This window comes from Passer domesticus, unplaced genomic scaffold, assembly GCF_036417665.1.
Source record: "Passer domesticus isolate bPasDom1 unplaced genomic scaffold, bPasDom1.hap1 HAP1_SCAFFOLD_44, whole genome shotgun sequence".
NCBI classification, from domain to species: Eukaryota; Metazoa; Chordata; class Aves; order Passeriformes; family Passeridae; genus Passer; species Passer domesticus.
This window is the reverse complement of record NW_026990160.1, coordinates 1,249,863-1,273,812: the sequence shown is the minus strand read 5'-3', so window position 1 is coordinate 1,273,812 and position 23,950 is coordinate 1,249,863. Positions and strand designations below refer to the sequence as shown.

The 23,950-nt window shown below is 52.3% G+C and overlaps 2 long non-coding RNA genes across 2 annotated transcripts; one reads left to right on the top strand and one right to left on the bottom strand.

Annotated features, from left to right (window-relative positions):
* The first annotated feature begins 2,787 nt into the window (after positions 1–2,787).
* Positions 2,788–10,578, top strand: LOC135292727 (uncharacterized). The gene is made up of 2 exons (XR_010354904.1): positions 2,788–4,258; positions 8,578–10,578. It is a non-coding gene; the product is annotated as an uncharacterized LOC135292727 (long non-coding RNA).
* Positions 10,579–20,485: 9,907 nt separating this feature from the next.
* Positions 20,486–23,171, bottom strand: LOC135292734 (uncharacterized). The gene is made up of 5 exons (XR_010354908.1): positions 22,599–23,171; positions 22,201–22,350; positions 21,866–21,982; positions 21,118–21,251; positions 20,486–20,832 (listed from the first exon to the last, which is right to left on the bottom strand). It is a non-coding gene; the product is annotated as an uncharacterized LOC135292734 (long non-coding RNA).
* Between the last annotated feature and the right edge of the window lie 779 nt (positions 23,172–23,950).

Here is a 23,950-nt window from a genome sequence, read left to right as displayed (position 1 = left end):
TCCCTCAGCCTTTGCCCGGCCCGGCCCCCGAGCACAGAGCTCTGCCCGGGGCTTCCGGCCCGAGGGGCGGCTCCGGGCCCGCCCGGCCGCTCCCGGCTCCCACAGCCCGCCCGGGGCCGCCAACAAAACATCCCAGCACCAAATCCACAAACCAGCCACTGCCACCCTGTCCTGCTGCGCCTTGCCAGGGACCCCAACCCCGCGGCAATGCCCCCGGTGCATCGGGACAAAAAGCTGCTCCAGCCCAGCCCCTCGGCAGCCCCAGCTGCGGCCCGTCCCTGGCACAGCGATCCCGGCAGCTGCCCCGTGCCGCAGCTGCGGCTCTGGAGCAGGGAGGCTCTGCGGGACCCCCGGGCTGTGCCCCCTCCCAGCCCATGCCCGCCCCGCGCCTTCAGCCCGGCCTCTCTCGCTGCTCCGGCTCCTGCACAGTCCCCGCTCTCCATTCCTCGGCACTCTGGGCTCTCCTCTGGGGCTCCTACAACACCCGGCAATGGAAAACAATCGACTTTGGTGCTCTCTGGCCAGGCCACAACTGAAACTTGTTCCTTTGGCCTGGCTGCAGAGACCCCCAGGGCGTTTTCTGCACACAGTCCCAGCCCCCAGCGCTTGCTGAAGGCGCTCCCTGCAAATGTCACTGTGCCAGGGCCCTGTCCTTGCTGTCACCTGCTGGGGCTGGCCATGGACAGAACTCCTGGACTTGCATTTCCAGCTGCTGTGCAGCCAAAGCTGAGCCATCTGCAGCTGCCTGAGTGCAAAAACTGCAACAGGAGCCTCTCTCCAGGGGGAAATCTCCCCTCCTGTGCCGGCCCCTGGCAATGCTGCCATTCTCTGCTGCTGCTGCTGCTGGGGCACTCGGGGCTCTGGCTGAGCAGCAAAGGTGATCCTGAGCCAGGAGCTTTCCTTGGCTGCAGCAAAGCCTTGGCACGCAAAGCCCTTCCCAGCGCTGTGCCCTGTGCCAGGAGGGATTGTGCCAGCTGAGCTGAGCCGAAATTTCTTCTCCCAGGCAGCTTTAGGACACGCACCATGGAGAAGCCAGAGCCCAGTCTCAGCTTTGTGCAGTCCTGCAGAAGAATCCTGTGTGTGAAGCAGCCTGGGAACAGGGTTTGGTGTCAGGGGAGGGAAACTCAGAGCCCTTTTCTGCCCTGTGGGCTGAGCTTTTGCATTTCCAATGGGTCTGCAGCTGCCAAAGGGGCTTTTTGGCTCAGCTGAGAGCAGTTCTGCTGAGAGTCTGTCTTAAACCTGCTTTACCTGCAAAGGTGCCCAATGAATCCTAGTTTTTTGAAGCCCCAGGTCTTGTGTGAGTGCAGGTGTGACAAGTGAATGATGGAACAGCTCTGCTAGGGGGGAGGTCTCCTTCTCTTCTTGTGGTTTTTATTTGGTTTGGTTTGGTTTGGTTTTTTGTTGTGTTATGGTTTGTTTGTTTTTATTGGTGTTTTCATTGTTTTGTGGTTATTTGGTTTTTGGTTTTTTTTGTTTGGGTGGTGGTGGCATTTTTTGTTTTGGTACAGTTTTGTTTGGTTTTTTATTGTTTTATTTTTGTTGGGGTCTTTTCTTTTCTTTTCTTTTCTTTTCTTTTCTTTTCTTTTCTTTTCTTTTCTTTTCTTTTCTTTTCTTTTCTTTTCTTTTCTTTTCTTTTCTTTTCTTTTCTTTTCTTTTCTTTTCTTTTCTTTTCTTTTCTTTTCATGAACTCTCCCTTTTAGCTCTGGGCAGAGCTCTGTAACTGTGTCTCACACTTGTCTGTGGCACTGTGCAGGTGGCCAGGGGGACCTTCCCCAAGCTGTGTGCAGAGGAATCCACATCAGCCCAGGCCGGGCTGGGCAGTGGCCGCTCAGTTCCATGGACTGGACGCGGCTCTGGATGCTTCCCTTGGAGCATCTGCAGGGAGGGAACGCTGGGGCTGTCACCGCTGGGGTGTCACAGACAGGGGAACGCTGGGGCTGTCACCGCTGGGGTGTCACACACAGGGGAACGCTGGGGCTGTCACCGCTGGGGTGTCACACACAGGGGAACGCTGGGGCTGTCACCGCTGGGGTGTCACACACAGGGGAACGCTGGGGCTGTCACCGCTGGGGTGTCACAGACAGGGGAACGCTGGGGCTGTCACCGCTGGGGTGTCACAGACAGGGGAACGCTGGGGCTGTCACCGCTGGGGTGTCACACACAGGGGAACGCTGGGGCTGTCACCGCTGGGGTGTCACACACAGGGGAACGCTGGGGCTGTCACCGCTGGGGTGTCACACACAGGGGAACGCTGGGGCTGTCACTGCTGGGGTGTCACACACAGGGGAACGCTGGAGCTGTCACTGCCGGGGTGTCACACACAGGGGAATGCTGGGGCTGTCACCGCTGGGGTGTCACACACAGGGGAACGCTGGGGCTGTCACTGCTGGGGTGTCACACACAGGGGAACGCTGGGGCTGTCACTGCTGGGGTGTCACACACAGGGGAACGCTGGGGCTGCCCTGCTCCTGCCCTGTCCCCAACAGCTCTGCCAGTGCCTCAAGGGGACACAAAGGCTGAGCCAAAGGGTGAGAATTGCAGAAGGGGCTGAGCTGGCAGGAGCCCATTGGGATCACCAAGTCCAGCCCCCAGCCCTGCACAGACCCCCCAACAATCGCAGCCTGAGCAGACCTGGGAGTGGTGTCCGAAGGCCTCTGGAGCTCCGGCAGCCTCAGGGCTGTGCCCATTCCCTGGGGAGCCTGGGCAGTGTCCAAGCCACCTCTGGGGGAAGAAGCTTTTCCTGATCTCCAGCCGAGCCCTGCCCTGGCCCAGCTCCAGCCGTTCCCTCGGGTCCTGTCTCTGCCCACCTGGACAGAGATCAGAGCTTGCCCAGAGCAGCTGTGGCTGCCCCTGGATCCCTGGCAGTGTCCAAAGCCAGGTTGGACAGGGCTTGGAGCAGCCTGGGATAATGGAAGGGGTCCCTGCCCATGGCAGGGGGTGCAATGAGATGAACTTTAGCGTCTCTTCCAAGCCAAGTAATTCTGTGATTCTGTGATTTTGGGAGAGAGGCTGAAGCTCTGGCTCAGCTTTATCTCCCCAGATGTCTGGACCCAGCAGCAGCCATGGGTGGGATCATCTCCTCCTCCCTCTCCCTGTAGCTGGAACTCACCCAACGGAGCAACTGAATAATGTCCCTCATGGGCAGTGACTACCAGAAAGGAATGTTCCTCCTTGGGGAAACACATTGTCCTTGGAATTCAGCCGAGCATTGAAATGGCCCCCTTGGTGTGGGAACTCAGTACATTACTCCGGATGTCCAGAGCTACCGAGACAACCCTTGGGGGGCTCGGAAGCCCTGGAATGCTGCCAAAAGTACCTGGTGGCTTGACTTTGATCCTTTTAAAGAAATGACACCTGAAGGTGAGGAGATGAGAAAATTTCATGTCTAAATGGTGAGGGGATGTTATTCACTTGTTAGAACTTAAGTTAGAATGCACTGTACAGGGGGGTTTTATGTGTTGTACAGGGGGGTCTAGAATTCTGTACATGGATCAGGAGTCCCAAGATGGAGGAATTTGGGCGTGCCCTGTCCTTCTTCTTTCTTCTCCTTGGCATCCATGTTCAGGATGATGTTGGCATGTGTGGATTGGTTCATAGAAAGAGTACACTTGCCAACAAGGGCAGAAAGTATTGGGAAGTAAAGGTAAATATCGAATACGTAATTTTCATTATAAAAGAGACAACCGCCTCGTGGGCGGGGGAGAGTGCCTTTGGCTGTCCTGCTGAACAGACCTCGGCTGGACAGACAGAAAATCTTTGTAGATAAGAAATAATAAACTCGACTGAAGACCGAAAGCAAGAGTCCAGACTCCTTCTTCGAGAGCGCGGCCTACCCAGAACCACTTTTTCCCGTGCTGGGGCAGAGACAAGCAACAGCCGACCCCGGCATCTGGCGTCCCTGGGTGGGCACGAAGGGGGGCCCGAAGGTGGGCACGAGGAGCGACAGCTCGAGCGGAGAGCCGAAGAGTGAGCTGCAAAGAGAACACCCAGGTGGGCAGCACCCGAGCGGGCAGCTCCCAGGCGGGCAGTTCCCGGAGCTGGACTCATTCCCAGGAGAACACTGATAACTCCTTGGGAAGGCAGCCAGAAGAGTCCGAAGAAGCAGCAGCCAGAGAGAGAACACCGCACTCCACTTCTCCCGAAGAGACCTCGTATCAGAACAGCCCGGAGCGGAATCAGAAGGGCCCCTGAATCCATCTCCTGTGACCTGCTGGACGGGAACCGGGAGCCTCCAGACTGCTCTGACGACATAAATTCGGTGAGAAGGTCAAAAATTAAGAAACATGGGGAACACACTCACACAGGAACAAATAGAAACATTGTCAGCCTTACAAGGCGTGACAGAAGCGTACGCAGAGGGGGTTTCTAAAAAGGAGCTCAAAGAGTTATTATTGTGGGTCAGATTTAATTATCCGTTTGCAGAAACACATGTGTTGTTTGAGGTGGGCTTTTGGCAAGAAGTTAACAGACATTTATATTTTTTAGCTACCAGAAAGGAAGAGACGGCTTTCAAGCTGTTATCTCCAGCGAGAATTATGTTAGAGGCTATCTCTGCAAGGTGTCGGAGATCAGCCAGGGAATTAGGTTCCACAACTCCCACAAGGGCGGGGAAAACAGAGCATGGCTCGGTGCAGAGATTGGCTCTGGTTCCAATTGGCCCGGGGGGGACAGCTCCCGAGGGAGAGGAGCAAGGGGAAAAGGCACTGCTTTCAGCCCTGTCATCCCAAAGTCCCAAGAGACCTCCAAAACGCCCTGAAACCCCAGAAACTGAGGGGGGTTCAGGCTCCGATTCAGACGCGAATACAATCCCAACCCCAGAAGAGCTAAGATCTTCACCCAGCGAGATCGAGGGGTCGGGGACGATTGTTCCTGAATTTCGAATCTCGGGGGACGAAGGGGCGGGGGAGGCGGAAGAATCGGGAAGGGGGGTCCGCGGGGGATTGAAGGGGGATGGGGAAACGCTTTCTCGCGGCGGCGTGGCGGCGACGGCGGCGGTCGCGACCGGCGGGGGGGGCGCGGAAGCGGTGGGGAACACGAGTTTTGGCACGGGTTTTGGGGGACCCACACCGGGGGTGGCGGCCTTGGCGGGCGCCATGCCAAAGACGCACGCGGGGGGCGAGACACGCGGGACATCCGGGAAGGGCTCCCAAATCACAGCGTCCACGTCAGACGCGGGGAACAAGCTCGAAGCAGCCGCGGAATTCCGAGCAGCACCCGTAAGTAGACGTAGGGGACGCACGGCGGTGACGCAGGACCCGGAAGTCGAACCGCGGCGGTCAGCTCGCATCGCGGAGCAAACACGGGCACGGGCGAAGCAGGGATCGTACACACGGGTACGGGGTATGGACACAGCATCAGAGAGGGAGGAGTCGGGGACAGACACTGGGGAGGAGACATCAGAAGGGGAGCGGGGCGGAGACAGTGACGTCAGTCCAGGGGAGACGGAAAGCATTCCCGAAAAAGCGCACACGCGAAAAGTGCGGGCGGAGCGCGGTCGGGGGCGGGTTCGATCCTCGGTGACGTCCCAGGCGAGGAGGGGCCGATCTCGGGGCTCCGTGTCCCGGGGCTCCACCCCTTCTCCGGTTCCGGTTTCCTCGATCCCAACCCCTGTGGTTCAGACCACTCCCATCTCAGGGCGGTGCTCAGGTGTTCAACCTCCATTGCTGGCTCAGTCAAAATCCGTGCAGGCTCAGGTTCCACAAACACAACTGCTGCAGCCAATCGATACGGCTGAGGAGCCGATCGAGCTCGTGACGTCATCGCACCTGTCCAGGCAACCCAGTGGGGGGATGACCGAAATGCAGGGCAGAGCCACAACGTTATCTCGTGGCAGGACTGCAACCATGCAGCAGTTTTTTCCAACAACGTATAAAGGGAAGGCAACGTTAAAGAAAACAGTACCACAGTTAGAACTTAAAGATACATTATACGAGGATCAAGGGCAAGAAGAAGACGTGATACGAATCGCAGCATCAGAGGGAATTCCGGCATGGATGTTTTCAGCAGCAGAAGCAAGAAGAGGATATATGCCATCATTCGATGCGATGAAAAGGGTGCAGACACAAGAGTTTCAAATTCCTTATTTAAGTCCAGGAGCGAGGCCAAAGACCTCGAGTCAAAGACTGTTTGAAAAACAATCACTGTTGACATCGAAGACTCCACTGTGCATGCAATTGCCAAAAGAATTTCTACAGGAAGAAGAGGAACAACCAATGAAAATGGTGGATTGGAAACAAGTCAAAAAGGAACTGACAGAAGAAGCTTTGCTGCAAGGATCAGGAGATCTGACAATGCCAGTGACATATGATGCGCAGGGGCAGAATCCAAGGTGGGAGAGATTGAATCACGATGTGATCAAAGACTTAGCGAGAGCTGTTCAACGCAATGGACTGGATTCACCATACTTTAGACAGCTCCTGAGGGGGACATTTAATATGTATGACCTGACGCCATTTGATATTCGAAGCCTTGTGTCAATGCTCCTCACAGACACGCAGAATCTCATCTGGGAAAGAAGATGGCGAAGATATCTCACAGAGTTGAGGAACAATTATCAAGGCGGGCCAAATGCGAACCTCACTGAAGCACAGTTGGCAGGAGATCCTCCAGATGACAATCCAGCAGAACAAGCGGTGCGTCTTCCAAGGCGAGTGTTGAATGACATCAAGGAAGCGGCGCGGAAAGCGATCCTGCAGATCGCTCCAGCAGGAGTTCCAGATGTCCCATTTTCAACCATCAGGCAAGGTCCCACAGAACCATATTCATCATTCATAGATCGACTCACGCAAGCGGTGGATCGGCAGGTGACCATCGAAGCTGCGAAGCGACCACTCTTGGAAAGTCTCGCATTCGGCAATGCCAACCCGGATTGCCAACGAGTCATCACTGCAATGCCAGGAAGACCATCCTTGGCAGAGATGGTGGAAGCATGCAGCAAGGTGGGAACGCCTCAGCATGTTGCGTCGATCGTGAGAGATGAATTGAGAGGAGAGTGGGAAAACCAGCTGAGAGAACACTCGGGAAAGCGATCAAAAGAAGAGATGCTGGACAAAATATTTCAACAGCAGAATGAAATTCTTGCAACCATCAAAAAGAAAAACAATCCACCAAGAGGACAGTGACACAGGCCTTCAAAAACAATTCTTACAGATCTAGAAATGATGGCGCAAATCATCATCAAGGGGAGAACAAGGTTGTTGACAATGGCAAGACAAGAATTTTCAATCATTCATTTACCATTGAAAAAAGATTATTTTAAATGGGCGATGCAGAAATCAAAAGATTTAATAATTGCATTGTTAGCTTTCCCAGGAACTTGCACAATTCATTTTCCACAACACAGAGTGCTGCAGTCACAAATATGTTACAGAGCAAAGCCAAGAATAAGTGAAGAACCTCTGGACGGGATCACAGTATTCACTGATGGCTCAGGGAAGACACACAAGTCAGTGATCACATGGGTGAACTCAGAGACAGGGAAATGGGACTCGGATGTGAGGATGATTCAGGGTTCTCCACAAATTGTGGAATTGGCAGCAGTCACTCGAGCATTTCAGTTGTTTGAACAACCTCTCAATTTGATTACGGATTCCGCATATGTCGCGGGGGTAGTCAGACGCTTGGAAGGTTCACTCTTGAAAGAGGCCAACAATGAAATATTGTATTCATATTTGGTGAGCATGAAAACTTTGTTAGAAAATAGGGAACATGAATATTTTATCACACACATCAGAGCTCACACAACACTTCCAGAATTTTTAGCAGAGGGGAATGCTCGAGCAGACAGGTTGACAATGCCCATTTCACAGACACTCCCAGACATTTTTGAGCAGGCAAAATTAAGTCATAGTTTTTTTCATCAGAATGCACATGCATTGATGGAATCCTTTCGTCTCACAAAAACTCAGGCGAGAGAGATCATCAATGCTTGTCCAGATTGTCAACTTGTACAGCCGCCAGCCTCAACAGGAGCGGTCAATCCGCGAGGACTGGAAAGTCTTCAACTATGGCAAACAGATGTCACAAAATATCCCTCATTTGGGAGGCTCAAAAATGTTCATGTTTCAGTTGATACATTTTCGGGAGCAGTCTTTGCTTCAGCACATGCAGGAGAAACAGCAGACCATGCTTGTCGACACTTTCTACAAGCATTTGCGTCATTGGGCGTGCCTCAGGAAATAAAAACAGATAATGGTCCAACTTATACAGGCAGGGTGCTTGACAAATTCTTGAAAAAATGGGGTGTCAGACATACCTTTGGTATTCCACATACACCCACAGGTCAAGCAATCATTGAAAGAACACACCATACCTTAAAATCCCTTCTAGATAGACAGAGGAGGGGGGAGCCAGAGGCGACGCCACACATGAAACTAAATAAAGCATTGTATGTGTTGAATTTCCTAAATAGTTCATCCTCAGAACCCAATCCTCCGATCTTAAGACATTTCTCAAACAGTTCACAAGCAAGATTAAGGGAGAATCCTTTAGTTTTGGTCAGAAACCCAGAATCAGGACAGATAGAAGGTCCTTTCAAACTAATCACTTGGGGCAAGGGTTTCGCTTGTGTTTCCACAGAGCAAGGTCCGAAGTGGGTGTCGGCACGACACGTGAAGCCGTTTCGAACGCAAGAACAAAAGAACACAGATCCCGGAAACAGAGAGACAAGTACTCAGACAGAGGAGGAGACTCAAACTACAGGCAATAATCTAGAAAAAACAGAAGAATAAAAGACTTTGGGGGGTTTTCTGAAAAACTTTGGGTGGAAAATGGTGATATTTAGTCAGAAAGGTGGGGTGATAAACTTTGCAATGTTCATGTGTTTTGTCTCATTGCCAATGGTTTTGAAAAACAAAGCAAATTTACCAGTCAATCAGCCAGAGAAAAATGTTTGGGAAGCTTTAGCCCAAGCAGCAGATTTAGATAGCATTTGCCTGACGCACTCCAGACCAGGGAGGCCATTTTCAGCATGCATGATTGGATTGCCAGTGAATGAATGGCCAATTCCAGGACACACTGCAATCGAGATCTCACAGGTCGTTAAAGATCCTGTGAATGAATGGTATACTTGGACACATTCTCTTCCTGTGGCTTCTTCTGAACCTCAGGAATTGGAGATTTTCGGGTCCATGATAATGAATGTATGCATGAAATTGGAAGTTTCAGGTACAGCAAAGCCAAACAAAACTATTGATGTTACTCCCAGTCATGAATTCTACAGAAATGCGTCAGCCTGGTGCAACAACACCATGGTGACAGACAAAGGGTCACTCCAAGTCCCAGTGCAACTGCCAAGGGGATTCTTTTTGATTTGTGGAGACAGGATTTGGCATGGTATTCCTGCGAATGCCAAGGGAGGTCCATGCGGCATTGGAAGAATTTCAATGCTGACGCCAGATTTAAAGATGCAGAGAGAACAAAAACATAAAGAAAAAAGATCTTTACAATATTTCGATGAGAATTGTGATGACAGGGTTTACACTTGGAGCAAGGCAAGGGGAATTGCGATAGCAATTTTCTCACCTCAGGCAGCATCAGGAATTGCTTTGACTCAATTGGATCGTATGGGTTGTTGGCTGAGCAAGCATGCTCAATCAGTCTGTCTTGCACTGAGTGACATGTTACAAGACATGAACAGTGTAAGACAGGCAACTCTGCAAAACAGAGCAGCAATCAATTATCTTTTGCTTGCTCACGGCCATGGGTGCAAAGAATTTGAAGGAATGTGCTGTATGAATCTCTCCGATCATTCCAGGTCAATTCATGAAAATATTGAAAAAATAGAGGAGAGTGTGAAGAAACTTGGCGAGATCACTGGATCTTGGATTGAGGACATGGCAAAGTTTTTTGATCTTTCACCTTTGGGAAAAGAAATTTTAAAGATAGGGTTTCAAATTTTGGTGATTCTCATAGTTCTCTTGATTGTAATCCCATGCATTCTTTTGTGTGTGCGGGGTGTCATGAGTCGAGTTGTAAAGAGGGTGCTTTTGGTGCAAACAGAAGGGGGAGATGTGGGAATTCAGTACATTACTCCGGATGTCCAGAGCTACCAAGACAACCCTTGGGGGGCTCGGAAGCCCTGGAATGCTGCCAAAAGTACCTGGTGGCTTGACTTTGATCCTTTTAAAGAAATGACACCTGAAGGTGAGGAGATGAGAAAATTTCATGTCTAAATGGTGAGGGGATGTTATTCACTTGTTAGAACTTAAGTTAGAATGCACTGTACAGGGGGGTTTTATGTGTTGTACAGGGGGGTCTAGAATTCTGTACATGGATCAGGAGTCCCAAGATGGAGGAATTTGGGCGTGCCCTGTCCTTCTTCTTTCTTCTCCTTGGCATCCATGTTCAGGATGATGTTGGCATGTGTGGATTGGTTCATAGAAAGAGTACACTTGCCAACAAGGTCAGAAAGTATTGGGAAGTAAAGGTAAATATTGAATACGTAATTTTCATTATAAAAGAGACAACCGCCTCGTGGGCGGGGGAGAGTGCCTTTGGCTGTCCTGCTGAACAGACCTCGGCTGGACAGACAGAAAATCTTTGTAGATAAGAAATAATAAACTCGACTGAAGACCGAAAGCAAGAGTCCAGACTCCTTCTTCGAGAGCGCGGCCTACCCAGAACCACTTTTCCCGTGCTGGGGCAGAGACAAGCAACAGCCGACCCCGGCACCTTGGCACCTCAGCACCACTGACATCTCCTCTTACTGTACTTGGCCCAGGAGATCTCCTGGAGCAGCTGCAGAGGAGTCGCTGTCAGGACGAGGGACATTTATCAAAGGTAGATGTAGATCAAAACAAGCTCTGGCACCATACCAAATCTTTATTTGCCACTGGGAAATAAATGCAGATGTCCCCATGTCACAATCTCAGTCCCCCCAGGGTTCCTTTGTTTAGTTTTATCCCCTCATATGGAGACACAGGAGCTCTCCCAGCTGGACAGGGTGTCAGGAATCCCTTCCTGAGCTTGACACCCTTGGGGAGGGTGAACAAGGAGGTTCCTTCTTGCAGGAGACTGTATGGGTTTTGGAAAGAGGCCAGACCTGGAGAAGCTGCTTCTACAACCCCTCAGCACCAGCAATCCCACATCTTTATTTGTGTGGCTGTCTTGTCAGGGCAGGGAGAGGGCAGAGAGGAGCCTCCTTCGGGCAGGGAGAAGAGGCAGAGACACCAAAAGCAGGAGTCCCAAAGGGATCTGGGCAGATCTGGATCCCATGGCTGCAGTAGGTGTGCCATTCCTAAATCCAGTTTGGAAGAGCCACGGCTGTGTTGCTGTGTAAGCTCTGAGGTATCTGCTGGTGGGAGGTGCTCAGGTTCCTCCTGTTTGCATCCACAGGTCCTGCAGAGCTGCTGTTAAACAGCACCAGGGGATGCTCCTGGCACTGACCCTGGCATGGCTCAGGCCTCAGGTTTCCTCCATCAATCCCACCTCAGAGCTTCACTCTGGTGGGCAGGTGTTAGTGGGTCAGGAGCAGCACAATCCAGAGAATTGGAGCATGGTTTCATGTTGGCAGTTCTGGGAATGGGTTTCTCTGGCAGGATGCTGGACACCAGGGATTTCTGCCCTCCTTTCTCAGAAGAGTTTGGGATTCTCCTGTTAGTGCTGTTCCACAGCTTCCACCATCCCTACTCCTTTCCTTGTCACTTCCCCAGCTTCCCTGTGTCCTTTCTGAGGGGGAAGAAAGGAATGTCCATGGTGGCACCACCTGGCTGCCTCGGACTCCAGCTGCTCCTGCAGTTCCAGCGTGTCCAGCACAGCTGCTCTCAGTGGGGCTGGGACTTGGTTCAGCCCCACAGTCCCTGTCAGTGGCCACTCCCCGCTGGGCTCACGCTCTGGCCGTGTGGGGCTCCTGAAGGGTCAGCGGGTCTGGCTGAGCACTCCCAGCTCTGCAGCTCCTGACTCATCCCAGGGATGGGGTCCCGCAGTCCCGCTCGGTGCCGTGTTGCCAACGGGGCCCTGTTTTGGGGTGGCCATGGGTACCTGCTGTTCCTCCACCCTCAGCAGCCCCACAGCAGAAGGGTCCTCTGGGAGCCCAGGCAAGGGATTCAGCTGTGGAATTCTTCTGTCTCCACAGCATCTCTTCCAAAAGTCCTTTGGGCTCCCTGAAATGCTGTCTCCTGAGGTGATCCATGCCAAGGAGTCCTGGGGCCTCTGGGCCAGTCCCAGTGGGGTGTTTTTGCCATTCCCAGTCGTGGTCACTTCAGCTTCTGATGTGCTCAGGCCTGAGTGGCAGCCTCAGCCAGAGCTGACTTACAGGACAAACCTTGGGCATTTTGTGACTAACACCATCAGTTTTATTGAGCTAAAAACAGATGACCCATATGATTCTGCTGCTGTTTAAAACCAAACCAGCTGCTGTGGAGACTTCCACATAATCTTGTGTAGTTACCTGCAAGAAATGCATCATTCTAAGAAATTTCCCCAATTGACATGAATAGAGGCTTGTAGGATATTTTAGAGGAAACCCTCCAAGCTGAGGACTGTGCTCTGGCCAATCCCTGGCTCTCCTGGCCAGGAAAAGTGCCATGAGACCCAGGAGTTTATGTGCTAAAAATATAATCAAGTGACTTTGGCTTGCTGATTTGGGCCTATAAAAGCTGGACCTGCATTTGGAGCAAATTTGGAGAACTCTCCTATGGGTGGATGCACCACATGGGATTTTCCCAATCTCTTGGAAGAGTTCTCCAGGTCCTTGCTGTGAAATGGGACCTTTCAGCAACTGCAGACTCTGGATGATGGTAAAGTATTTAGGCAATTGGTGATGTGTCTTTCTCAATCCCTATCCTTTCTCTCCTATAATAATGATTAAGTGCATTACCTTGCTTCTTTTTGCTTGTTGCTAAAGCCAAGCAGGTAGTTTTATTGAATTCATAATTTAACTTTTGTGTTGCCTTAACACTCACAGTAAAATAAGACCACTCTTCCCATTGGTTTCTGTGTTCTTTAAATCACCCCTGTCAGCTGGCAGAACAGGTATCAGAACCTGATGAAAGCCAGGCTCTGCTGTGATCTAGCTGGGCCCCATGGAATGCAGAGGGCCCCTGTCAGTCCATGGAACCCAAGGAAGCAAGGCTCAGGTGTGAAAAAGGCCGGCACCATGGAAGCCAAGAGCCCCTCATGGAACCAGGGCTGCAGTGTGTCACTGAGGGAGGGACCTCATGGCATCAGGAGAGCATTGTGAGGCTGTGCAACAACAGGGCACCAAGGTTCCATTGTGACTTGACAGAACCCCATGGACGTGAATGGCCCCAGATCGGGCCAAGAGACACTTCCCAGACAAAGCCCAAGGAGGGGATTTGCTTTATTCAGCCTGCTTGGTGTGCAGGGATATCTCCTCCTAACAGCGCACACAGGCACACAGCAGATTACAATATACAGTTATACTCTATGCATATTCATATTTCTCCTCAGAAAAGGTGAGGTTATATAAACGATTTCTCAGCACTCATTACAATCATTAGCATACACGAGGCACAGGCACAGTGCACACTGGTGGTGGCACTGAGGAAGGCTCCGCGTCTTCCTCGGGGGTCTCCTGATGAAGGATGGACGTCTTCATCACGGTGCCCTTTTCACCTTTCTCCTCTAGGCATGCGCAGTCTCTTGTTGGCTGTTTCAGCAATTTCCTCACTGGTTTTAGCAAGCTCTGCCCTTCATTTCTGCCAGTTTTGTTCCCTATTTCTTGCAAAGTTTCATCCTGTGTCTTTAGCTTGTGGCTGAATTTTTGCAAGCGTCCATACTGGGTACAATGTCTCTTTTTCTTTCCCAAGTATGCCTGGACACAGTGCTTTTAACCCTTTCACAGCCACAGACTGGAGAGCCACTCCTGGACACTGGGAATTCCTGCAGGTGCCTCCACCTTTGCAGCCAGTGAGGCTCCAACCTCACTGTGAGAGGCCACAGCTTTTACACTGTTAAACAAACAAGCTGACATCAGTGCTAGTGTGGGAATAACTGGTTTAATTCTCCTGTTTGGCTTCTTCCAAAGCCTGGCCACGGCTCAAGGAGGAACCAAGGGAGCTGACTTTGATCCCACAGCCCCAAACAAAGGCAGATGGGGCCTTCTCCAGTTTCGAAACACAGAAAGGTAAATCCATGTTTCACCAATGAACACATACAGAGATCATATTGCTAATAATGATTCATTAATGAGCAGATACAAATATAACATTTGGTTGGAAGGTTTATCTAAAGGTCAGCTTTGGCTCGGGGCCTGTTGTTGAGGCTTCAGTCAGGCAGGGTCTGACTAAAACAGCCCTAATTAGTTGTTATTCTCTATGTTCTTTATTATAGCCCACTTTTTCTTGAGACTGTGTCTCTTTTTAGACAAATCTCAGTACTCCATTTCCAGCACAAGGTGACACAACAACTCTAACATGGAACCATAACACACCAAGTGCTCACACCGCAATGATCACAGTGACTGCCATGAATGCATTTCACAGCAGCCTCCAATTTGGGAGCCAGTCCCACCAGGAAGAATTTTCTTCTTTCTGCCACTCTTCTCCTGATCTTTCTATCAAGGAGATTCCTGATTGCTGGACCTCAAACCCAGCACTGATAAACATCCCTGCAACATTCCTGTCCTACAATAGCCCAGGTTCCTCCCTGGCCAGCAAGCAGATAATCCAAGGCCATGTGGTTCTGCAGAGCCCCATTTGTGTTTGTTGGAGCTCACAGGACGTACTATTGGATATTTTCACAGCATCATTTTTTACTTCATCTAATAATCAATTTAGCTTGTTAATGTAAATTGGGGGCAGCCGTGCACAGCCAGGGGATTCCATTTTCCCAGTGGGCCATTGTTAAGGGCATGGAGCACATCTGGGAGATGGGTTCTCCATGGGGACAGGTTCCCATCTCCTCATTTTGTCAACTGCTCTTTTAACAAACCTTCACCCATTCAACCAATGCTGCAGCTTGTGGATGGTCTGGGATATGAAAAACCCAGCAGTCTTAATCACTGTATTTTTTACAGTAACAGACAAAGCATTCCGCATCACAGTATAAACAAATCCTATAAAAAAATGTCAATTTCATCCCTTCCTCCTTTATTCATTACACACAATTCACAAAGTTTACCACTGACAATTGGGTCTTGGCCAGTCCTTTTCTCTAGGGTATTTAGTGTTTACAGTGAGCAGCCAAAGCTGACAAATTATTGTCAGCCTTATTTCACATTATCAATTTTTAATTATACAGATATAAATATAGATTATTGTGTTATATATAATTATTATTATTATATCACTTGCACAAACAAACCTGAGCTCAAGATTGAAACCTTCTTCTGTCACTCCATGTGGGAGTGTTCCAACAACAGTTTTTCCTTCGGTTAGTGCTGTTTCCAATGTGTCATTAACAAAATTCACCCTTGTCTTCCAAAAACGCAAGTTTTTTTCCTTTTTCCGTATGCAATTTTTGGATGCATTTTAAGACATCCAGGGGTTCGGCTTCTTTTAACCAGCTGCCCCACTGCTCACATCTGCTCTGACCTCAGCCCACTCCAGAGCCAGCCAACTCCAGTGAAGGGCTTCCCATCTGGGAATTTCTGATGGGACCGATTCCTCACATTTACATTTAAAAATGACATTTTCTTGTCGTCTGGCCCGACTGTGCCAGTTTTGTTTTACCAGTGGGCAGGGTCAGCACCAAAGACACAGACTCCAGCTGAAGGAATCAGTGTCATTTACTGCAGCTCAAAGCAGCAAAGCATCACAAAAGGAGCAGCTCAGCAATGCAGCCAATCAACAGAACCAAAGATTGCAGCAGTGATTAAGAAAGATCCAGCACCTGTTACCCTCAGACTTCACCATCCCCCAGATCCACACAGCAGCGGGGGAAGCTGTCCCAGCCAAGGGCTGCAGAGCCACTCCTGGACACTGGGAATTCCTGCAGCTGCCTCCAGCCACAGGTGAGGCTCCAAGCTCGCTGTGAGAGGGCCCAGCTCTGACAGTGCTGAATGAACAAACTGACAGCACTTCCAGTGTGGGAACATCTGGTTTCATCCTGCTCTTGGGTTCCTCCCAAAGCCTGGCCAGGCTCAAGGAGGAAGCAAGGGAGCTGACTTTGATCCTTCAGCCCCAAACAAGGCCAGATGTCAGATTTCATGGCCCTGTCTGGCTTGCAAATACAAAAAGATCAATACATGTGTCAGCTACATCTATCACAATGCTAATGACCATGCATATTTCATTAATGAGCAGATACAAAGATAACCTTTGGTTGAAAGGTTCATCCAGAGGCCACCTTTGGCTCAGGGCCTGCTGTTCAGGCCTTGGCACTTCAGGGACATGGTTTAGTGCTGGGCTTGGCACTGCTGGGTGACCGGCTGAACTGGATGAGCTCAGAGGTCTTTTCCAACAGAAAGGATTCTGTGATTCCAGGATTCTATCTGCTGAATTCAGTTAGGTCCAGGTTAGCAGCACTCATTTGCTCAGAAAGTCTCCTCTTGCTCAGCTCTTGTGGCCTATGGCTGCAGCTCCTTCAGCTCCTGGTGCTAAGCTGCTCATGCTGAACGAGACGACTCGGAGAGATGAACACAGTCCATCCAATTCCTTCTGGGACACGGGGAGGGGAGGGTGTGGAAACAGGAGCATTGTTTGGTGAGGCCTCCTCTCTGTCCTTCATGGCTTTCAGTGCTGTGAACCAGCCAAGAGCTTTCTCCAAGAGTGCAGTGAAGCAGCTATTCCTGCTCCCAGCTCTGGCTCTCTCCAGTATCTGACCTTGCTTGGCTTTGTCCCTCTTGCTGTGCCCTCTCTTCCCCCAGGGCTCGGTGGCTGCTGCCCAGGACTGTGGGACTGGCACAGATCCAGTGGTCTAGACCCTCCTTGCTGTGGCCTTGGAGCTGCCTGAGCACAGCAGCCTCTTCCATCTGGAAGCTTCCCATGGACAGGGAGTTCCCAGCTCTGTTCTTTGCACAACCTCCAGGAGCCCAGGACTGTCATCTCAAGTCCCTGCTGGCACTGGGGGTTCCCAGGTGCCTCAGGCTGCTGTGACACCACTGCACACAGGAGGGAAGAGTGGCAGGGGCTGTGCTGAAATGTCACTATAGGACACAAGACAACACGATGCAGAGACGCTGTTGGTCTCAAGGCAGGAAAAAGGGCAGGTTTATTTATTTACTCCAACATTTATAGATTTCCAAATATGGCAGTGTATTGGAGGATGAAAGCGCCACCTCTCCGAGGACAAACAAACAGTCCATCAAGTTTCTCCTCCTCCATAAAAGAATGCAAAACAATAAGTTGTTTCCAGAAAGTGTGTGAGAAAGTTTGGTACAAGAATGCAAACATCAGAACACTTAGAAAATCTTAAAAAGTTAAGGCGACATTGAAAGTCAGCTCCATGTGCTGCTGCTGCTGCTGCTGCTGTGGGGTCATTTGTCCAGCCGTGTCCCAGAGTCAGGGATCAGATCCAGGCCCTGCTGCTGCTCCCTCGGGATCAGCCCCAGTTTGGGTGTTGCTGTCAGGGCCAGCAGGAGCGGTGGCTGGAGCAGCAGGTGCTGACAGTGCCCCAAGCCCTGGGGCTGGAGGGGTCCCTGGGCTGGGCTGGAGGGAGCTGCCCCTTGTTCTCCCTCTGCCCCAAGCAGAGCTGGGCCGGGCACAAGTGGGGCAGCACAGCCACCAGGGAGCCTGCGAGTCTCTTCCAGCCCTGGCTGCTCAGAGTTTGGGCCTTGGAGCCCCAGGTGGCCAAAGGCAGCTGCTCCTGGTCCCTCTGTGTGCCCCTGTGTTCAGCAGTGCTGCTCCATCAGTCTGTGCCCAGCAGTGGGGAAAAGCCTCAGCCCTGCAGGGCCAGGAGCTGCCGGGCTCTGCCTGAGCAGCTCAGCCAGCGGGAAGGGAGCTGCTCCACACGGGAACCAGGAGCAAAGGGCTGCAGCACCTCGTGCTGGGGCAGAGCCCGAATTCTGAGAGGGAATAACAGAGTTATTCACGTGCATTGCTGCATCGGCACTGTGGGTGCTGTGCCAGCAAACACAGAGTTCAAGATGTGCAACAGAATTCTGCAGCTCTTGACTTGACTGGATCAGGATGTCAGCAGTGCTGAACTCCAGCTCAGTCCAAATGAAACACTTCACACCTCTGCTCATATCTGCTAGATTTTTTTCTTCAGGGTATCCAGAGAAAAGTAAACAGAGGAGGAGCCTATGTTTTCATTGTTTATCAGAAATGTATCTCATTTTGCTGTACATTTCTTTTGTAGGACGAGTTCTCTGTTAAAAACACTGGACAAAAAAGAAAAGAAAAAATATGAAAGATAAAACCAAAAAACAAATGTGTAGTGAAAATCCTTGGTAACTTTGGATTAAGAGGCAACTGATCTTTTTAAGAAGAGAAATCAGTTACTCTGTAAATGTTCTGATGGCATGGATTCATCTTACTGACCTGGGCATCCCTTTTTTAAAACATTCAGGGTTTTGTTTGCAATACTATGTTATTCTAAATTGTGATTGAATCAATAGGAAATTGAAAGATCTATTATGCATTTATGCATTACTGTGTCTGGAGTGTAAAAATATTGCAGTTGGAAATTTGGATTTAAAGTGTTGTAAATGGAAGTTATAAATCCCAGTGGATTGTCTGACAGCAGCTTTTCCTAGAGGATGTGCAGCGCTCTAAGGACTTCATCAGTGGGGTTGGGGGTACTTGGACCTTTGTCCTGTGCCACTCTGAGATGTCATAGAATGGAACTTCGCCTGCCACCAGCCCAGGTCACCCTCTGCCACCAAACCTCCTTGGACCTTGTGTCGCCCAGGCAGGCACAAAGTGTTTGTGCTGCTCCCACTTTTGCACAAACCCACAGAGAGCTGGGATTTTTCCAAGTCTCATGTCTGCATTGGGCCATATTCCTAAAGAAGCAGCAGCCCATCCCAATGAATATGGTGAGTTATATGGATGGTTGTGAGCTCCACTTCCTACCTGGAAATCCTGAAACTGCTTCTGAATGCTGCTCCTTCAGCTCTTGGACATCTTCTCACACAGAGCTGGGGAAAAAAATCCCCTGGTCTCTGGCTAAAGGGTGAGTTGTGCCAAAGTTGGAGCTCTGTGCGAAGTCTCTATCCATCCCTATCCTATTAATATACCAATATGTGGGGGTGTGCATGGATGTGTCTTGTACACAGAGGAAGGAGTGTGCAAGCAATGTGACTGACACTTTCACTGTCCATGTTCATCCCATACCCATGGGTACAGAGACGTTATGAAAACCCAGGCACACACAGACCCTTCTGTCCATGGATACAGAGACATCCAGGAGCCCCTGGCACACACAGACCCTTCTGTCCCTGGATACAGAGACATCCAAGAGCCCCTGGCACACACAGACCCTTCTGTCCATGGATACAGAGACATCCAAGAGCCCCTGGCACACACAGACCCTTCTGTCCCTGGATACAGAGACATCCAGGAGCCCCTGGCACACACAGACCCTTCTGCCCCTGGATACAGAGACATCCAGGAGCCCCTGGCACACACAGACCCTTCTGTCCCTGGATACAGAAACATCCAAGAGCCCCTGGCACACACAGACCCTTCTGTCCCTGGATACAGAGACATCCAAGAGCCCTGGCACACACAGAGCCTTCTGTCCCTGGATACTGAGACATCCAAGAGCCCTGGCACACACAGACCCTTCTGTCCATGGATACAGAGACATCCAAGAGCCCCTGGCACACACACAGACCCTTCTGTCCCTGGAGGATGGAGTGTGGTGGGTGGGGGCGGTTGGTGGGCAGCGAGTCCCGGACAGCAGGCCAGACCCAGCTCCAGTCCTGCCAGGGCTCAGTACCAGCTGCTCTGGAATAGGAAAGCCCTTCAGCCTTGTCCCTGCCCTGAGGGGCAGTGCTGGCCTGGCAGCACAGGTTGTTTTCCCCTCAGGCTGCAGGAGATGAGAACACAACACTTGCCAGCACTGAGTGCAAGGCACAGCTCCGGGTGCTCCCCATGAACCTCAGCTCTGGGAGCACTGTCTGCCCCAAGCTCCAGGGGTGCAGTGGGAGCCCGGCTGGGCTCTGCCCCGGGGCCATCCTGCAGGGACAGCTGGAAACAGGGAGCATTCAGCTGCCACAAACAGCCAAGCCAGGGCTGCAGGGCAGCTGCTCCAGCCCGGACTGCACTGCTGTGTGCTGTGCTCTGGGGCTGGGGCTCCCCACACAGGGGACTGGACTGGTGTGCCATAGGAGACAGAGAAGCTTCAGCTTCAGCCTCACTGAGGTGGCTGCGTGGGCTGGGAAGAGTGGGGAGGCTCAAGGGGATTCACAGAGCTCATCCTGCTGCAAGGATGAAGGAAAGGGAGTGGGAACTCAGCAGTGAGGAGAGCTGAGGGCTGGAGAGTGGCTCTGAATGACACTAAAATCCCACTGGACCTCTGAGACATTGCTGCTCCTCAGCCACTGACAGCATGAGTCCCTAAACCTGGGGCTCGGCCTTCCTTGTGGTCAGGGGCAACACGGAAGGCCAGCAAGTAAAGGAGACTGCGATGGGCTGGGAATTCACTGGGGGAAAAAAGGGAGCAGTTGAGAAGTAAAAGGCAGGTGGGGGAGAGAACTGTTCAGAGAAGGGCTGAGCTACATCTTGAGAAAGCTGAAAAATGTCATTTGGAGTCATCCCAGATTGATTTGATTTCAGAAGGTATTGAACAAGTTTAATTTTTGGGAGGTGTCATGTTTTCCCTTGGAGGCGTACACTCTGCAAACTTGAGCTGTGTTGCCAAAATGCTCAAGCAAGTCTGTGCTGCAGGTGACACCATTTCTTCTTTGGTTGATTCTGGCCCCGTGCTGAGCTCCAGCAGAGCCCTGGCAGAGCCCAGAGCAGCCTCAGCATCTGCAGAGCCTGGCTGCAAGGAGAGAAAGCAGAAACTGCCCGTCAGCTGAGGGTACCTGTCCTCTAATCCCAGCTGCCCGCAGTGCCCAGGCCGTGCTGGCCGGGCTCAGAGCTGTGCCCAGAGCTGCCCATCAGTGCTGCCTTTGGGAGCAGGGCAGGAGGGCAGGACATGTGCCCAGCCTGCAGCCAGCCATGGCACATCCACCTGCTCAGCAGCTGCCCAGAGCAGCATGCTCCTGTGCTCGCTGCCATCTCCCAAAAGCTCTGATCCCACCCTGCCAAGCAGACGGGCACCCACCTCACGCCATCCACGGCTGGAAGAAAAGCTGGTCCCAAACGATGTTCTCAGCCTGCTCCAAGGGCACGGCCCATCCACGCCACAGCTGGTCCCAACATTTCCCAATCCAGACTGGACCACCTAGAATGCTTCCTCTAGAAAAAAACAAACAAATTGTTGAAAAGAGGTTAGAGACAAAAAGGGAAAAGAAGAAGAAAGGTCAAAACTCTTAGCTCTGTCAGGGCCTTGAGGAAGGCCCAACCCCTACATGCTAGGGAAAAATCCAGCCATGGGTGAGGGAGGTCCACACTTTCTCTCTTTCCCTCTGCACTGCCCCCCAAAATAACAGTGATCCCAAAGCAAACAAGGGCAGTGGAGCAGCCCAAGGCCTTCCTTGCCTGCACAGCAAAGCAGCCCCTGCACAGGTTCTGGAGTCCCACCTCTGCTCCCACCATGGGGGTTTGTTTGTGTTGGGCTGGCTGCCCCAGCCCCAGCCCGGGGCACGGTGGGTGCTGGGGGCTGTTGGCAGGGCCAGGAGCCCACTCCCATTTCGTACCCACCCCAGCCCAGCCCACCAGCCCTGCCAAAAAAGCAGCTGGGCAGCTGACTGAAGATTTAGTTCCATCTGCCCCAGCAAAGGGGGAACCTTTGCTTCCCAGCCAGGCTGGGCAATGCCCAAATCTGGGAGCATTTCCCCAGGTGTGGACTCATCTGCAAACTCCCTGTGGAGTTTGGCTTTGAAGAAGGTGCCACAATCATAGTGCATCACCTTCAACTGCTGGTGGCCAGGTCCAGGGAGAGGTTGTCATCCTTGATGTCATCCTCGCTGTCTCCTGCAGCAGCAGCCCCACCTGGTACAGCTTCTCTGGGAGCTCCTTCTCCTTCCCTGGGGTGAGACCAGGCTGTCAGGGCTCTGCCCAGGGCCCCAGCTGTCAGGGAACCAGGACAAGCAAAACCTGCTTGGATGACAGCCGCCAGGGCTGGGCAGAGCAGCTCAGCTCCAGCACAAGGGCTGCGTGTTCCCATCCCATGACCCTGGTGCAGTGACACGGGCTGGGTTCCTTTGCTTCTCATTGCCAAGGCATGTGTGCAGCTGTAACTTACCAGGGCCCTGGATCAAAGTGTGCCTGTGGCTCTCTCCCTTCTTCTATGGCAGAGGAATATCCTGCATCCAAGGATGACAGAACACCTCTTCTAATGAGGGTCTGGCCAAGGAGTGCATGGATAAACACCACCCAATCAGATTTTGGCACTCTGGGGAGAGAAACCAGAAACTGCCCGTCAGCTGGAGAAGGCTCCTGTCTGCTTTGCCCCACTATTCCCATGCCCAGGCCATGCTGGATGCGCTCAGAGCTGGGCCTGAACTTTCCCATCAATTCTTGGTTTTGGGGGAGAGCAGGACATGTGCCACCTCCTCAGCAGCTGCCAGAGCGGGATGCTCCCGAGCCTGCTGCTGTCTCCCAGCACTGGTATTGCACCCATGCCCAGAGAAGAGGATCCACCTGGAGAGAGCCGTTGTGGCAGCGAGAGCTGGCCCCAGCTGAAGTTCCAGCCCCTCCTGAAAGGCATCTTCCCACAGACCATCTGGTGCAGCAGGATGCCCAGGGACCAGATGGTAGCTGGCTCGCCATGGTACCAGCCAAAGCGGGTCCATTCCGGGGGGCTGTATGATGGTGTTCCTGTGGAATACAGATGGAGTTCATCAGGGGGATGCTGCTGCTCCCAGAGCCTGGCCCCAGCATCCCTGGGCGTGCGGGGGCTGCATCAGTGGCACACAGGGTGACCACTGTCCTCTCACCAGCATCTGGGACTGGTGTACAAACTTGGGATTGCAAAAGAAGCCACTGGTGTGGGAAGGGGACAGTGGAAGCCCTGGCTAGGCCTGACCATGACATGCAAAGGAAATACCCACTGCGTGCTGGGGAAAAACCATGCCCTCATTCTCCCTGCCTGCATTGCCCCAAACATATTATAAAGGCAAGACAAACAGGGCAAGTGGAGCAGTCCAAGCCCTTCCTCTTGCCTGCACACAAACCGGCTGGGACACAGGTTCCGACCTCCCTCTCTGCTACCCCCACCCACGGCTGTTTTTGTCAGGCTGGCTGTCCCAGCCCAGCCCCAGTCCTGGGCACAATGGTGGGCAAAGCCTGCCAGCAGGGCTGGAAGATGGCTCCCCACCCAGCCCTGCTCTAAAGCAACTCAGCTGCAGATTCAGTCCCCTGAGTGGCAGCAAAAGGGAGAATCCCCGCTGCCACAGCCAGCTTGGGCTGTGAGATCTTGGGCCATGAGATGCCAGGAGCGGGAGCACAGCCCTGTGTAGGTTCACCTGCAAAGTGAGTGTAGGCTGTGTCTTGCAGGTAGGTGCCACAGCCAAAGTCAATCAGCTTTGCCTGCCTGGCGGCCAGGTCAACCAGGATGTTCTCTGGTTTGATATCCCTGTGGAGGACCCCGCAGCTGGTGCAGTGCCGCACGGCCTCCAGCACCTGGTGGAACAGCGGCCGCGCCACCTCCTCGCGCAGGAACCCCCGTGCTTGAATGAAATGCAGGAGGTCCTGAGACTGCTCTGGCCGCTCCAGCACCATGACAATGTCACTGGGGAGCTCAAGCCACTCCAGCAGCTGGATGACACCGGGGAAGCCAGTGGACACCTTGTCCTGCAGCACAACCTCCAGGGGAGCGCTGGTGCCGTCGGGCTGCGGGAGGAGCACGATGCCATCAGTGGGGCTCATGCCGGGCCAGGGCTGGGCAACCCCTCAGCCAGCCCGGGATGCTCTGCGCCCTGCGCTGGCCCCACGCCCGCTCCCCCTCGAGACGTCCTGGCAGCTTCCACCCTGCCGGGGCTCGGCTCATCCCC